The following is a 17563-nucleotide window of genomic DNA, read 5'->3' as shown; positions in this document are numbered from 1 at the left end:
GAAAGAATTTCGCTGCTGTCAAACCTTGATGATGATTGATACTGGAATAAAGTGCCTCAACGTCTAAAGTCACTAGAAGAAAGTCATTCTCAAAATGGATGTCGTGAATTTTTCGCAATAAGTCGGCAGTGTCTTGTAGATAAGATGGTAGGTCAAGGACAAAGTCACGTAGGTGTAAATCCAGAAACCGACTCGGCTGCTCCAACAATCCTCCATTACCCGACATTATCGGTCTGCCTGGTGGCTGCTGGGTGTCCTTGTGAATCTTGGGCAGAAGATAGAAGGTTGGAGTTCTTGGATTCTGGACAGTCAGATATGCTGCTTCTTGTTTTGTGATAGTTCCTTGTGTAGCAGCCTCTTGTATCAAAGAGGTGTAAGCTTTCTGGAACCTTTTTGTGGGGTCATTGAGAAGTTTTTGATAACATAGGGGGTTGAATAATTGTCTATGTGCTTCCGTGATATACATTTGTAACGGCCAAAGGACAATGTTGCCACCTTTGTCCGAAGGTTTTATAATCACGTCTCGCCATGTTTCCATCTCACGTAATGCTTTTCTTTCTTTGAAATTGAGATTTCTAGATGGGTATTGATGGGCCGTTTTGATTCGGACGTGAATGTCGTCAAATTCTTTTGACACCCTGTTAAGAAAAACCCTAATTTCCGGGCTGGTATTGTCAGGTGGAAAAAATGTGGACTTGGGTTTACATTTGGGTCGGCAGGGAATGCTGTCTTGCATGTTTGATTCCAATAGTAGGTCCTCCAGGGCTTGGACTGCTTGAAGATCGTCAGGGGATAAATCGGTGCTATTGTTACTATCTTGTATTGCACGGTGTTTTGCAAAAAACTTTTTTAAGAGAAGTTTTCTGCCAAATAATCTGAGATCTTTCTCCCAGGAAAATCTGTTGAATGATCTAGAGGGTGAAAAAGAAAGGCCTTTGGCCAAAACATCCATGTGCACAGGGGAAAGAGGTCTATCAGATAGGTTGATAACCTGTAAAGAGGGAGAAGTCGGGTGGGTTACCGCAAAGTCTTCCTCTGACTGGCCGGATACCGGGCGGTCTTTGATGTGTCCCAATCTGGGTTGCGTCTGTCGCCTCTTCTTTCCCCCCCGCCGGGTTTTCCTTGATTTTTGACCCGACCTCTTTGTTTCGAACTCTGGCCTAAAAAACGTGGAGAAAAATCTCCTTCTCCCTGATTAAATTTGGAGTTGTCTGAAGTCTCACTGGATGAATCTCCACTATTGGAGGATTCGAATTCTGAAAAAGTCGGGTCGTCCCTCTGTCTTCGATTCCTACTCGGGAGTATGGGATTCCACCTGAAAATATCCCCACGTGAGAAGTCTCCTTTGTCCCTGATAAATTTATTCCGCTTTCGGTCTACTATGGTTTGTTCATACAGTTTTAATTCTTTTTGGTGTTTCTCAAAAGCTGTCTGAAAAGACAGATCTTTTTCCCAAATTTCCAAATTCTGACCCAATTCATCTATTTATTTTTCCACTTGATCTATGAGTAGTGTGTCATGTTTGACCAAAAGATGTAGTAGTTCGTGGGAGCACTTCAAGAGTGCTGCCTCCCACTCGGTCTTCAAATTCTCCGTAGCAAGTGGAAAAGAAGGGAATATTTTGGGTCTTAACCCCCGGGGCACAATCTTGTGTTTAATGTAATTTTGTAGTGTGGTGACGTCCCACGATAAACGAGTCCTTTTCTGCAAACTTTTTTGTAATCTTGTGAAAGTGGTCTTCCAATCCGAGTCGGTGGGGGATTCCTCAAAATTGTCTGAAAAGGGATCACCAAAAGTCTCCGGGTTTTGTCGTTTTGTTAGCTCCGCTTTAAGTGAAAAAGTGGTCATATTAAAGACCTACTAATGTAGAAAATGGAATTGTTACTGCTAAAATAGACAGATCCGGGAAGAAAAGAGTTATAATAGAGTAAGGTAGTGATAAAGTCCGTGCCAATGGATCAGAGACTGTTTTTGCAACAGTAGAAAATACTGTAAGGAAGCCCAGGGCGATCCGGCACAGGATTATTAAATTGGGATAATAGTAGAATTAGAAAGAGAGAGACCAAAATTGGACAGTGCGTTACCCCTGTTAAAAAAGGGGAGGAAAGCGGCAAAATTAGCCCTTTTAAGTATAAGTATATAAATATATACGTATAAATATTATACTGTCCTGGTTGGTGGTGCACCCAGAGCCAGAAAGTACGCAGACTTGAAAAACTGGAAGAAAAAGGAAGGCTCTTATGTGGGCGCACTCTTGTAGGAAAAATAGGTTATATATACCAATTATGGGGGAATATTTAAAACATAACTTTTATTGACATTATTATGACACAAGGTTCTTCCCTGAAATCTATCCTTGAAAATACAAATTTGAAAATATCTTGCTTATAAATAAAAATGTTCTGGTCTCTTTATGGTAAAGAGTATATGGGAGGGTTGTAGACATGAATTGGTCATACCCCCATTCCCCCTGACCAGTACAGGATTACTGTATTGATGGAACCACAGGGTGGTCAAGACACATTAGTATATAAGGCTGTGCTCTTTGGCTATAAGTGACTAGGGTAATAATCAGAAGTCACACCTCTATGAGCGGTACACAAAGTTAGCATACACATATCATGATTTGAGAAAATATTAATCAGGAAATAATGGACATCCTGAAAACAGTGGAAAAAACCATTATGTTGTAAACACTGAGATGGAAACTGAGATATAGGGATTACTGAATAGAATTAGTGGTGATACTGCTGTTGGTGTTATTATCACATAAGTGAGGAAAATCCTACTCTACAACACCAGGTATTCGCAGGCAGTCTCCCTTCCTGATACTGACCTGGCCCAACGCTGTTTAGCTTCCAAGATCAGACGAGATCGGGCGCTGGCAGCGTGGTATGGTAGTAGAGAATTTTTATGTGAACACCAATGAGAGTGCACCTATATAAGAATGATGAAATTTTGGAGAGATCGACAGAAAAGTGATAGAGAAAAGGTTGTGAAAAAGTGTGGATCTGCTTTCCACGTTAGACCCGATTCCAAAATTCCCACTCACGTGGTGCAATGTTACGGGAATCGTGAATGAGAGTCCACGAGGTTAGTGATCACAGGAAAATTCGGTTGTCGGGATTAGCACTGTTGATTACAATCAGAGGACCCCCTGACTGCCACTAATGTCGTGGTTTATCCAAGAGGAATAATTCTCTGTGATGGATATCAGATGGGAGATAGAAAAAACTCACAACAGTTACAGAAGTGTTTGGAACTTAAATAGATAATAGAGGCTTTGAATCAGTAAAATTTCATACTAAGAATAGGATATGAATATCCCGTTATTAACATATGTCAATTGCTGAAGAGAATAAAGCAAATAAAGAAAATCATCAGATCCAAAATATCAGACAAATATGAGAGGTATATGCTATTCATATGCATTTGCTATTCAAGTCATAATACATTTTCAGCTTAACCTCATGCAAGGTGCTGTGTGCTTGGTATACTGTAAGAACCCCCAAAAAACCACTGTAATACACACTGAATGTGGGATAATTAAGGCACTTCTGCCTAGATTTACAGCAAGAGTTACTATCCGTGGCATACAGCCACAAGATAGTGGGGCTTACGGTTTCACCAGTGAGATGAGAGAGCCAGAGAGAGCAAGCAGATGAATCAGGCTGATGCCAGGATGAAGCTGTGTCGACGAGACCCCTTGCGGAATGCGGAAAACGCGTTTCGCCCTTAGGCTTGTTCACTTCCGGGTTCCGTATGGTCCGGTGTGGGGAGCGGGCTTTTGTAGCAGCGGAAGGTCAAATAGACCAATCAGGGAGTGTTGGATAACAAGTGTAGTTGCTGCTCGTGTGCGCGGTTGCTAGGAGACAGCGTTCGCGACGCTATGACGACAAGGCGGAGGGACTGGAGGTGATTGAAGACTCGCGAGATCACGGACGCCATCTTAGATGTGGGAATGATGTGACTTAAACTGATGGCACACATTAAGGTTGCAATGAATGGAATAATTGACTGAAATAAAATAAAAATAAAAATAAATAGATAAGCTTGACAACGGGGATAGAAGGTTGTTGGAGTGGGCAAGATATGTCAGAAACGATTGGGATGAAACGGATGGGTAGATAGAGGTGATTGAAAAATCGCGAGATAACGGATGCCATCATAGATGTGGGAGTGATGTGACTTAAACTTATGGCACATATTCGGGTTGCAATGAATAGGAATGATTGATGGAAATAAATAAATAGATAAGCTTGACAGCGGAAATAGAAGGTTGTTGAAGTGGGCAAGATATGCCAAGGATAAATTAAAATAGAACGGATGGGTGGATAGATGAAAGGCGTGCCTGGATTGTTGTTAGAACGGCAAGAGGGGGAGAGGGGTGTGTGTTAAGGGAAGCCAGTGAAGCCATGTTGGTGAATGGTAAGAGGAGGGGAATGGAGCGGTATGTTGTGGAGGGAAGGGAAAGGGGGAGGTGTGAGGGAAGGAGGGACTGAGTGAATTAGGTAGGGAAGGGAGGTGTGACGGTGTACAGGAGTGTGGTTAGCTGGGGGTAGTAGAAATGAATTAATTGAATTGAGGAGGTGTATGTTGGAACAGGGAGGAATGGAGGGATGAAAGGGGGGCATGGGGGGAGAGACTTGTGGGTGGGGGTGGGAGCAGTGAGAGATGGGGGATGATAGGTGTAGGGAAAGGGGTGATTGTTGTGAAATGGTGTATTATGCGGGAAATGTCATTGGCTAGGGGTGATACGGATGAGTGGACTGATGGTGGTGAAATGAGAGGGAAATGAGAAGGTACATGTTGGGACAAAGGGGATTGGGGGATGACAGGGGGGCGTGGTAGGGGACCTGTGGTGAGGGTGAGAGCAGTGGGGGAGAGAGATAGTAGGTTGTAAATAATTGAATTGATATACTGAAAAAAAGGTGTGACAAAGTATCAGTGTAACCATTTGTTGGTACACTGGAAAATTCACTTGTACACATGCACTTACACCTAGGTGTAAATGTGCATGTGTGTGGGTAGGCTGACTAAATTAAAAACTGAATATTGTTATTGTCTAAAAATTGACGACAGGTGAGAAACAGATGAAACATATTTTACAGAAAAACTCCATAATTAATGGTTTCATTAAGACCAAAAGGTTTCAGACTGTTTAAACGAAAAATCCATTCACTCTCCTTTTTATATAGTTCTTTGGTTATGTCTCCTCCTCGTATTCCAAGATGTATCCGATCTAAGCAGAAGGTCTTGAAACCTTTGATGGATCCTTTGTGGACAGAGTTAAAGTGTCTCGCTACTGATGTAAGCTGTTTCATTCGTGTCAGATCTCTGGAGGCATTACGGATGTTTCCCAGGTGTTCCAATATTCTCTCCTTCAATTTGCGTGTGGTCATGCCTACATACTTTAGATTGCACTCACAAGTTATGCAATAGATCACAGCCTGCGTGTTACAGTTAAAAAAATGTTGTAACTTGACCAACTGGCCATACCTGTCAATGACCGTGTTGGTTTGCAGGATCTGAGGGCATGATTTACATTGTCCGCAAGGGAAAGAACCTGTGATAGAAGGTTTTTTGGTGTTTGAGGAAATCAGATGGCTGTGCACTAGGTGGTCTTTCATATTTTTTGATCTGCGCCAGCTCATTTGTAATGGGGAGTTAAAGAGAGGTGCCAGATCTGGGTCCAACTGTAAGATGGGAAGATGTCTGGTTATCGCTTCCTTCAGCTTTCTCCATTCGGGACAGAAAGTACCAATGAAGCGAATAGTATCCTCCTGCTCAGTGCTCTTGCTTTTCTTTCCAAAAATCAGGTTCTCTCTCTTGGTTGCTACAGTAGCAGTGTATGCCCGTTTGAGTGAGCGTCTGCTGTAGCCTCTATCCAAGAGACGGTTAGTGAGTTCCAAGCTCTTGGTTTTGAAGATGGAGTCTTCTGAGCAATTACGTCTCAGGCGTAAGTATTCACCTTTAGGGATGTTTTCCACGGTGGGCGGAAAATGAGAGCTTGTTTGGTGAAGGAGACTGTTAGTTGCAGTCTCCTTGCGAAATAATTCAGTTTCCAGGAAGCCTGCACTGGATTTGTAGATACTGAGATCTAAGAATGGTACCCTTTCTGAGCTGATAAAATGTGTCAGGGTGATATTGAGATCATTTTTATTAAGGATCTGAATGAACTCCATGAGCAGGCTCTTATTTCCATTCCAAATTAAGAAGACATCATCGATGTATCTCAACCACAGTATTACATGTGTGGTATATTTTTCATTCCAAGTATTGAAAACGTGGAAGTGCTCCCACCACCCTAGAAAGAGATTTGCATATGTTGGTGCACATGCTGCACCCATTGCAGTTCCCCTAATTTGTAAGAAAAATTGATCTTGAAACACAAAATAATTTTTGGAGAGAACAAAAGTGAGTAACTGTAAAAGAAAATCAGAGAAGTCATTGGTACCAATTTGGTCCAGAAAGAATTTCGCTGCTGTCAAACCTTGATGATGATTGATACTGGAATAAAGTGCCTCAACGTCTAAAGTCACTAGAAGAAAGTCATTCTCAAAATGGATGTCGTGAATTTTTCGCAATAAGTCGGCAGTGTCTTGTAGATAAGATGGTAGGTCAAGGACAAAGTCACGTAGGTGTAAATCCAGAAACCGACTCGGCTGCTCCAACAATCCTCCATTACCCGACATTATCGGTCTGCCTGGTGGCTGCTGGGTGTCCTTGTGAATCTTGGGCAGAAGATAGAAGGTTGGAGTTCTTGGATTCTGGACAGTCAGATATGCTGCTTCTTGTTTTGTGATAGTTCCTTGTGTAGCAGCCTCTTGTATCAAAGAGGTGTAAGCTTTCTGGAACCTTTTTGTGGGGTCATTGAGAAGTTTTTGATAACATAGGGGGTTGAATAATTGTCTATGTGCTTCCGTGATATACATTTGTAACGGCCAAAGGACAATGTTGCCACCTTTGTCCGAAGGTTTTATAATCACGTCTCGCCATGTTTCCATCTCACGTAATGCTTTTCTTTCTTTGAAATTGAGATTTCTAGATGGGTATTGATGGGCCGTTTTGATTCGGACGTGAATGTCGTCAAATTCTTTTGACACCCTGTTAAGAAAAACCCTAATTTCCGGGCTGGTATTGTCAGGTGGAAAAAATGTGGACTTGGGTTTACATTTGGGTCGGCAGGGAATGCTGTCTTGCATGTTTGATTCCAATAGTAGGTCCTCCAGGGCTTGGACTGCTTGAAGATCGTCAGGGGATAAATCGGTGCTATTGTTACTATCTTGTATTGCACGGTGTTTTGCAAAAAACTTTTTTAAGAGAAGTTTTCTGCCAAATAATCTGAGATCTTTCTCCCAGGAAAATCTGTTGAATGATCTAGAGGGTGAAAAAGAAAGGCCTTTGGCCAAAACATCCATGTGCACAGGGGAAAGAGGTCTATCAGATAGGTTGATAACCTGTAAAGAGGGAGAAGTCGGGTGGGTTACCGCAAAGTCTTCCTCTGACGGGCCGGATACCGGGCGGTCTTTGATGTGTCCCAATCTGGGTTGCGTCTGTCGCCTCTTCTTTCCCCCCCGCCGGGTTTTCCTTGATTTTTGACCCGACCTCTTTGTTTCGAACTCTGGCCTAAAAAACGTGGAGAAAAATCTCCTTCTCCCTGATTAAATTTGGAGTTGTCTGAAGTCTCACTGGATGAATCTCCACTATTGGAGGATTCGAATTCTGAAAAAGTCGGGTCGTCCCTCTGTCTGTCGGATTCGGGTGTGTTTTGGATTCGGGTGTTTTTTTCAAAAAACCCTAAAAAACAGCTTAAATCATAGAATTTGGGGGTCATTTTGATCCCAAAGTATTATTAACCTCAATAACCATAATTTCCACTCATTTTCAGTCTATTCTGAACACCTCACACCTCACAATATTATTTTTAGTCCTAAAATTTGCACCGAGGTCGCTGGATGACTACGCTCAGCGACCCAAGTGGCCGACACAAACACCTGGCCCATCTAGGAGTGGCACTGCAGTGTCATGCAGGATGGCCCTTCCAAAAAACACCCCCCAAACAGCACATGACGCAAAGAAAAAAAGAGGCGCAATGAGGTAGCTGTGTGACTAAGATAAGCGACCCAAGTGGCCGACACAAACACCTGGCCTATCTAGGAGTGGCACTGCAGTGTCACGCAGGATGGCCCTTCCAAAAAACACCCCCCAAACAGCACATGACGCAAAGAAAAAAAGAGGCGCAATGAGGTAGCTGTGTGACTAAGATAAGCGACCCAAGTGGCCGACACAAACACCTGGCCCATCTAGGAGTGTCACTGCAGTGTCACGCAGGATGGCCCTTCCAAAAAACACTCCCCAAACAGCACATGACGCAAAGAAGAAAAAAAAGAGGCGCAATGAGGTAGCTGTGTGAGTAAGCACCTGGCCCATCTAGGAGTGGCACTGCAGTGTCACGCAGGCTGGCCCTTCCAAAAACTACTCCCCAAACAGCACATGACGCAAAGAAGAAAAAAAAGAGGCGCAATGAGGTAGCTGTGTGAGTAAGCTAAGCGACCCTAGTGGCCGACACAAACACCTGGCCCATCTAGGAGTGGCACTGCAGTGTCACGCAGGCTGGCCCTTCAAAAAACTACTCCCCAAACAGCACATGACGCAAAGAAGAAAAAAAAGAGGCGCAATGAGGTAGCTGTGTGAGTAAGCTAAGCGACCCTAGTGGCCGACACAAACACCTGGCCCATCTAGGAGTGGCACTGCAGTGTCACGCAGGATGGCCCTTCAAAAAACTACTCCCCAAACAGCACATGACGAAAAGAAAAATAAAAGAAAAAAGAGGTGCAAGATGGAATTGTCCTTGGGCCCTCCCACCCACCCTTATGTTGTATAAACAGGACATGCACACTTTAACCAACCCATCATTTCAGTGACAGGGTCTGCCACACGACTGTGACTGAAATGACGGGTTGGTTTGGACCCCCACCAAAAAAGAAGCAATTAATCTCTCCTTGCACAAACTGGCTCTACAGAGGCAAGATGTCCACCTCATCATCATCCTCCGATATATCACCGTGTACATCCCCCTCCTCACAGATTATCAATTCGTCCCCACTGGAATCCACCATCTCAGCTCCCTGTGTACTTTGTGGAGGCAATTGCTGCTGGTGAATGTCTCCACGGAGGAATTGATTATAATTCATTTTAATGAACATCATCTTCTCCACATTTTCTGGATGTAACCTCGTACGCCGATTGCTGACAAGGTGAGCGGCGGCACTAAACACTCTTTCGGAGTACACACTTGTGGGAGGGCAACTTAGGTAGAATAAAGCCAGTTTGTGCAAGGGCCTCCAAATTGCCTCTTTTTCCTGCCAGTATAAGTACGGACTGTCTGACGTGCCTACTTGGATGCGGTCACTCATATAATCCTCCACCATTCTTTCAATGGGGAGAGAATCATATGCAGTGACAGTAGACGACATGTCCGTAATCGTTGTCAGGTCCTTCAGTCCGGACCAGATGTCAGCATCAGCAGTCGCTCCAGACTGCCCTGCATCACCGCCAGCGGGTGGGCTCGGAATTCTGAGCCTTTTCCTCGCACCCCCAGTTGCGGGAGAATGTGAAGGAGGAGATGTTGACAGGTCGCGTTCCGCTTGACTTGACAATTTTCTCACCAGCAGTTCTTTGAACCCCAGCAGACGTCTGCCGGAAAGAGAGATCCAAGGTAGGTTTTAAATCTAGGATCGAGCACGGTGGCCAAAATGTAGTGCTCTGATTTCAACAGATTGACCACCCGTGAATCCTTGTTAAGCGAATTAAGGGCTCCATCCACAAGTCCCACATGCCTAGCGGAATCGCTCTGTGTTAGCTCCTCCTTCAATGTCTCCAGCTTCTTCTGCAAAAGCCTGATGAGGGGAATGACCTGACTCAGGCTGGCAGTGTCTGAACTGACTTCACTGTGGCAAGTTCAAAAGGTTGCAGAACCTTGCACAACGTTGAAATCATTCTCCACTGCGCTTGAGACAGGTGCATTCCACCTCCTATATCGTGCTCAGTTGTATAGGCTTGAATGGCCTTTTGCTGCTCCTCCAACCTCTGAAGCATATAGAGGGTTGAATTCCACCTCGTTACCACTTCTTGCTTCAGATGATGGCAGGGCAGGTTCAGGCGTTTTTGGTGGTGCTCCAGTCTTCTGTACGTGGTGCCTGTACGCCGAAAGTGTGCCGCAATTCTTCTGGCCACCGACAGCATCTCTTGCACGCCCCTCTCGTTTTTTAAATAATTCTGCACCACCAAATTCAAGGTATGTGCAAAACATGGGACGTGCTGGAATTTGCCCAGATTTAATGCACACACAATATTGCTGGCGTTGTCCGATGCCACAAATCCACAGGAGAGTCCAATTGGGGTAAGCCATTCTGCGATGATCTTCCTCAGTTGCCGTAAGAGGTTTTCAGCTGTGTGCGTATTCTGGAAAGCGGTGATACAAAGCGTAGCCTGCCTAGGAAAGAGTTGGCGTTTGCGAGATGCTGCTACTGGTGCCGCCGCTGCTGTTCTTGCGGCGGGAGTCCATACATCTACCCAGTGGGCTGTCACAGTCATATAGTCCTGAGTCTGCCCTGCTCCACTTGTCCACATGTCCGTGGTTAAGTGGACATTGGGTACAACTGAATTTTTTAGGACACTGGTGAGTCTTTTTCTGAGGTCTGTGTACATTTTCGGTATCGCCTGCCTAGAGAAATGGAACCTAGATGGTATTTGGTACCGGGGACACAGTACCTCCAACAAGTCTATAGTTGGCTCTGCAGTAATGATGGATACCGGAACCACGTTTCTCACCGCCCAGGATGCCAAGGCCTCAGTTATCCGCTTTGCAGCAGGATGACTGCTGTGATATTTCATCTTCCTCGCAAAGGACTGTTGGACAGTCAATTGCTTGGTGGAAGTAGTAAAAGTGGTCTTACGACTTCCCCTCTGGGATGACCATCGACTCCCAGTAGCAACAACAGCAGCGCCAGCAGCATTAGGCGTTACACGCAAGGATGCATCGGAGGAATCCCAGTCTCCTGCCTGGGATTCCTCCGATGCATCCTTGCGTCAGAATTGCCAGTGACATGGCCTGCAGGACTATTGGCATTCCTGGGGAAGGAGGAAATAGACACTGAGGGAGTTGGTGGGGTGGTTTGCGTGAGCTTGGTTACAAGAGGAAGGGATTTACTGGTCAGTGGACTGCTTCCGCTGTCGCCCAAAGTTTTTGAACTTGTCACTGACTTATGATGAATGCGCTGCAGGTGACGTATAAGGGAGGATGTTCCGAGGTGGTTAACGTCCTTACCCCTACTTATTACAGCTTGACAAAGGCAACACACGGCTTGACAAATGTTGTCCGCATTTCTGTTGAAATACTTCCACACTGAAGAGCTGATTTTTTTGGTATTTTCACAAGGCATATCAATGGCCATATTCCTCCCACGGACAACAGGTGTCTCCCCGGGTGCCTGACTTAAACAAACCACCTCACCATCAGAATCCTCCTGGTCAATTTCCTCCCCAGCGCCAGCAACACCCATATCCTCCTCATCCTGGTGTACTTCAACACTGACATCTTCAATCTGACTATCAGGAACTGGACTGCGGGTGCTCCTTCCAGCACTTGCAGGGGGCGTGCAAATGGTGGAAGGCGCATGCTCTTCACGTCCAGTGTTGGGAAGGTAAGGCATCGCAAACGACACAATTGGACTCTCCTTGTGGATTTGTGATTTCGAAGAACGCACAGTTCTTTGCTGTGCTTTTGCCAGCTTAAGTCTTTTCATTTTTCTAGCGAGAGGCTGAGTGCTTCCATCCTCATGTGAAGCTGAACCACTAGCCATGAACATAGGCCAGGGCCTCAGCCGTTCCTTGCCACTCCATGTGGTAAATGGCATATTGGCAAGTTTACGCTTCTCCTCCGACGATTTTATTTTAGATTTTTGAGTCCTTTTTTTACTGATATTTGGTGTTTTGGATTTTACATGCTCTGTACTATGACATTGGGCATCGGCCTTGGCAGACGACGTTGATGGCATTTCATCGTCTCGGCCATGACTAGTGGCAGCAGCTTCAGCACGAGGTGGAAGTCGATCTTGATCTTTCCCTATTTTTGGAACCTCAACATTTTTGTTCTCCATATTTTAATAGGCACAACTAAAAGGCACCTCAGGTAAACAATGGAGATGGATGGATACTAGTATACTTATGGATGACGAGTGACTGCCGACACAGAGGTAGCTACAGCCGTGGACTACCGGACTGCGTCTGCTAGTATAGACTGGATGATAATGATATAAAAAATATATATATATCACTACTGCAGGACAGGTATATATTATATAATGACGGACCTGCTGGACACTGTCAGCACTGCAGACTCCTAAACTACTAGTATGAAGAAGATAGAAAAAAAAAAACCACCACAGGTAGGTATACAATTATGGACGAGCGACTGCCAACACAGAGGTAGCTACAGCCGTGGACTACCGTACTGCATCTGCTAGTATAGACTGGATGATAATGATATAAAATATATATATATATATCACTACTGCAGGACAGGTATATATTATATAATGACGGACCTGCTGGACACTGTCAGCACTGCAGACTCCTAAACTACTAGTATGAAGATAGAAAAAAAAAACCACCACAGGTAGGTTTACAATTATGGATGAGCGACTGCCGACACAGAGGTAGCTACAGCCGTGGACTACCGTACTTCGTCTGCTAGTATAGACTGGATGATAATGATATAAAAAAAATATATATATATATATCACTACTGCAGGACAGGTATATATTATATAATGACGGACCTGCTGGACACTGTCAGCACTGCAGACTCCTAAACTACTAGTATGAAGAAGATAGAAAAAAAAAACCCACCACAGGTAGGTATACAATTATGGACGAGCGACTGCCGACACAGAGGTAGCTACAGCCGTGGACTACCGTACTGCGTCTGCTAGTATAGACTGGATGATAATGATATAAAAAATATATATATATATCACTACTGCAGGACAGGTATATTATATAATGACGGACCTGCTGGACACTGTCAGCACTGCAGACTCCTAAACTACTAGTATGAAGAAGATAGAAAAAAAAAAACCACCACAGGTAGGTATACAATTATGGACGAGCGACTGCCGACACAGAGGTAGCTACAGCCGTGGACTACCGTACTGCGTCTGCTAGTATAGACTGGATGATAATGATATAAAAAATATATATATATCACTACTGCAGGTATATATTATAATATAATGAATGACGGACCTGCTGGACACTGTCAGCAGAATGCGTTTATAGAATAAAAAAAAAAACACCACACGAGTGTTTAACTTTTTCAGGCAGACAATATACTGGTGGTCACTGGTCAGTCACACTGGCAGCAAAAGTGTGCACTGTTAAATATGTACTCCTGCTATAACTGCTCCCCAGTCTCCCCCACAATTAAGCTGTGTGAGCAGTGAGCACTCAGCACAGTCAGATATACATAGATGATATTATCATGCAGCACACTGAGGCTGAGCACAGATATGGTATGTGACTGTGTATCGTTTTTTTTCAGGCAGAGAACGGATTGTATTAAATAATAAATAAAACTGGTGGTCACTAGTATAACTATCAGCAAAACTCTGCACTCTCTGAGTACTCCTAATGCTCCAGTAAATCAAGTGTCTCACTCTCTATCTAAACGGAGAGGACGCCAGCCACGTCCTCTCCCTATCAATCTCAATGCACGTGTGAAAATGGCGGCGACGCGCGGCTCCTTATATAGAATCCGAGTCTCGCGATAGAATCCGAGCCTCGCGAGAATCCGACAGTGGGATGATGACGTTCGGGCGCGCTCGGGTTAGCCGAGCAAGGCGGGAAGGTTCGAACCTGCCTCGGACCCGTGTAAAAAGGCTGAAGTTCGGGGGGGTTCGGTTTCCGAGAAACCGAACCCGCTCATCACTATGTGTAATGCGTATGAACCGACAAACAAACACTGGCAGATATTTTTAAAAGCGTGCCTACCCCCTAATATTGACACCCAAAAATCTATCACTGATTGTAGGTTAGAGTCGGATAGTCTTATGACTGACAAAAACAATCAGGAGAACTTAGAATGAATTAATAGACAACTAGAGTTGTGTTTCCCCATTAATGTTAAGTGGAGAAGAATTTTCTCCATAAAACAGAGGGAAAATGAAATGACATCTGAATATTTCCATCGGGCCCTGCAAATAATGGATAGATACATTGGGGTATCAGATACAGGGAATGATGCGAATTATAGGGAAGTGGCTGTCTCTGTGCTAATGGACGGACTCAATAAGACAGTAAGGGACAGGGGCCCTCATTCCGAGTTGTTCGCTCGCAAGGCGATTTCAGCAGAGTTACACACGCTAAGCCGCCGCCTACTGGGAGTGAATCTAAACTTCTTAAATGTGCGACCGATGTATGCGCATTTTTGCGATCAAAAACGAGTTAGCAGTTTCTGAGTAACTCCAGACTTACTCTGCCTGTGCGATCAGTTCAGTGCTTTTCGGTCCCGGCTGACGTCAGAAACACACCCAGCGTTCGGCCAAGCACTCCCACCGTTTCTCCAGACACGCCTGCGTTTTTTCCGGAAACGGTAGCGTTTTCAGCCACACGCCCATAAAACGCCATACATCCGCCCAGTAACACCCATTTCCTGTCAATCACAATGCGATCGCCGGAGCGATGAAAAAGCCGTGAGTAAAATTACTTTCTTCATAGTAAAGTTACTTGGCGCATGCGCAGTGCGAACATTACGCATGCGCACTAAGAGAATTCTCACTGCGATGCGATGAAAAATACCGAGCGAACAACTCGGAATGAGGGCCAGGGTACAAACATCTTTGCCTAATTGGAAAGGGGTCACAGTAGCTTGTCTTAGAGAGTGCGCAATTGTACACCACAAGAATATTGTTAGGTGTAGAAAACAACAGGAGGAGAGGCTGAGGATTGAAAGTATACAGGCCCTTACACCAAAGTCTCATCAGCCTAAACCCCAAAACCCTGCTGTTTGGAAAAGACCAAGAATATGTTACAGTTGTAAAAAGGAAGGGCATTTTGCCAGAGATTGTAGGTATAGTAGAACACATAGCCAATATGGACCCCTAGACAGAGAAAACAAGCCACGTTATTAAACACATAGACGGGATCAAGGGACATATAGTAAGGAATCACGAGCCATATAGAAAAACACAGATTCGGTTAATGGGAAGAACAGAATAAATGCAACTTTACCCTTTTGACAGAACTTACTGGGGTTAGGAGGAGGCCTCTAAACTTCTGCTTCTCTCTCTAGCAGAAGTGACCTCTAAGTAACTTAACAGGAGTTTTGTTAGAGATGGTATACATATTGAGTGCTCCCGCCCAGGAAGCACAAAGTATGTTGGATACCCACGAAGACTAATTTTGCATTTCACTGTTTTAGATGCATGTCCATCACAGGTAGAGGAAATTATCTCAAAGATACCGGGTTCCCTATGAATTTAGAATGGACATGACACTGGATTGATGGCTGGGATAGTCCCAGTAAAGATATAACACACATAGAATTTCTTTTAGGGGAGCAGACCGCGTAGAGAATCATTCCCCATAGTGCCCAATCCAGGTGTCAAATTTTGTAAAATATTCTTTGCCTCTACAAAATTATCTGTTACTAAACTCTATGTGATTTGTCTTCAAAGTTTCCTCTTCATCTCTTATGGTCACTGACAGGATTATAGTTCAAACGCCACATGCCTACTCGGTCTTTCAGAGCTCTGCCCAAATCCAGTATATCTCACCAGCATAGGGACACCAGTATTTACGCAGTGTGCCTGGTCATGCACAAAGGGTGGAGAATGAGAATACTGGTGAAGGGAGACTGTGCATAGACACCGATATGCATGATGGTGTGACAGCCTGATGGTGAAGGCAAATCTGACAAATTTTTCTTTTTATTATTTCCCCTCTTTTCACTTTCCACAGACGGTTTACTTCACACAACTGATAATACACAACAGTTAAACAAATTGAAATGCAAAATTTGTGTTCTTTGCAGAAAAAGGCAGTCTGGAGGTCAAAGGGATATGGCCAGGAATCCTCGGGACTGTGAACAGGTGGACAAGGTAAGCCAGTAGCCCCCAGAGCATATCTTCCAAGCTTAGCTGAGGCGGCACACGGTCTGACTCATCTGGGTAAAGAGGGTATGTGTAAGCTGGTGAGAGCCTATTGGTGTGCGCCAGGATTCTCTTCTCATGCAGGTAAGAGAGCAATTACATGTTTTACTTGCTTGAGGAAGAATATTGGAAAGTCAATACCAACAGAGCCATCCCATATCCCTCCGACAGACGGTCCTTTTCAGGTAATATAAATCGATTTCATACAGTTACCACCCTGTAGGAATTTAAAGTATGTGTTAGTTTGTATTGACGTATTTTCAAATTGGGTAGAAGCGTTCCCTGCTGCCACAAATACTGCTACATTCACTGCAAAGAAAATTGTGCAGGAATTTGTGTGTAGATATGGTATCCCTAGAATAATTGAAAGTGATAGGGGTACCCATTTTACAGGTGAAGTCTTTCAGGTCATGTGCAAACTGATGGGAATTAATAGCAAGCTGCATACTCCGTACCGTCCACAGGCGAGTGCAAAGGTGGAGAGAGTGAATAGCACTATTAAGAACAAGCTGAGCAAATTAATGGCTGAAACTGGATTGTCGTGGCCAGAAGCTTTGCCACTAGTGTTGTACAGCATCAGAACCACTCCCAGGTCTCCCCTTAACCTATCACCCTTTGAAATTCTTTTTGGTCGACAACCTCATGTAATGATAGACCCCCAGGATGATTTGAAATGTATTAATGAAGTGACTGTGAAATATTTGGTTGGGATGAGCCAGCAGCTGAAAAATCAACAAAGAAATTTAAAGCTGGTGATTCCTGACCTACCGAACAGTAATTGCAATGACATTGAACCTGGGGATTATGTGATGTTTCGAAATTTCTTACGCTCAGGTTGCCTCATAGACAGGTGGGAAGGACGATATCAAGTCTTGTTAACCAGCACAATAGCATTGAAAGTCGCCGAAAGAGAGACGTGGATCCACTCGTCCCACTGCAAGAAGGTCGCTGACCCGGAGAAAACTCGTGCAGTTTCATCAAGGTTTTGTGGTTTGGTAACTGTGTGTTCAAAGAGCAAAGTGAACTGTGTGTCCAAAGAGCAAAGCAAAGAGACACTAGAGTGTCTGTTCCGGGAAAGTTGAGAGGCAGGACTGTTGAAAGGCATCTGAGCACAGAGAGTAACAAGAGCTAGAACGGTTGTCATACCACTTTCTTTTTTCACCTCCCCCTGCATTTTTTCCTTACTTTTCTCCTTCTTATTTTCCTCCTTTCCCCTAACGAAATGGATAGATCACAAGAGACTGCGTTTCGGGTTCTGTTAGTAATTCTGGTTTTGATAAGGACAGTTTGTTTTGGTGAGGGTCCCAGAGAGGTCGAGCAGGGATCTGGAATGGGTTCTGATGGCAAGT

General features: G+C 44.4%; 1 pseudogene; it reads right to left on the bottom strand.

Moving 5' to 3' along the window:
- Nucleotides 1–2787: 2787 nt before the first annotated feature.
- LOC135052671 (5S ribosomal RNA) lies at nucleotides 2788–2906 on the bottom strand (annotated as a pseudogene).
- Nucleotides 2907–17563: the final 14657 nt, after the last annotated feature.

Source organism: Pseudophryne corroboree, chromosome 2, assembly GCF_028390025.1.
Source record: "Pseudophryne corroboree isolate aPseCor3 chromosome 2, aPseCor3.hap2, whole genome shotgun sequence".
In the NCBI taxonomy this organism is placed as follows: Eukaryota; Metazoa; Chordata; class Amphibia; order Anura; family Myobatrachidae; genus Pseudophryne; species Pseudophryne corroboree.
The sequence above is the reverse complement of the archived record's forward strand: the minus strand, read 5'-3'. Positions and strand labels throughout refer to the sequence as shown.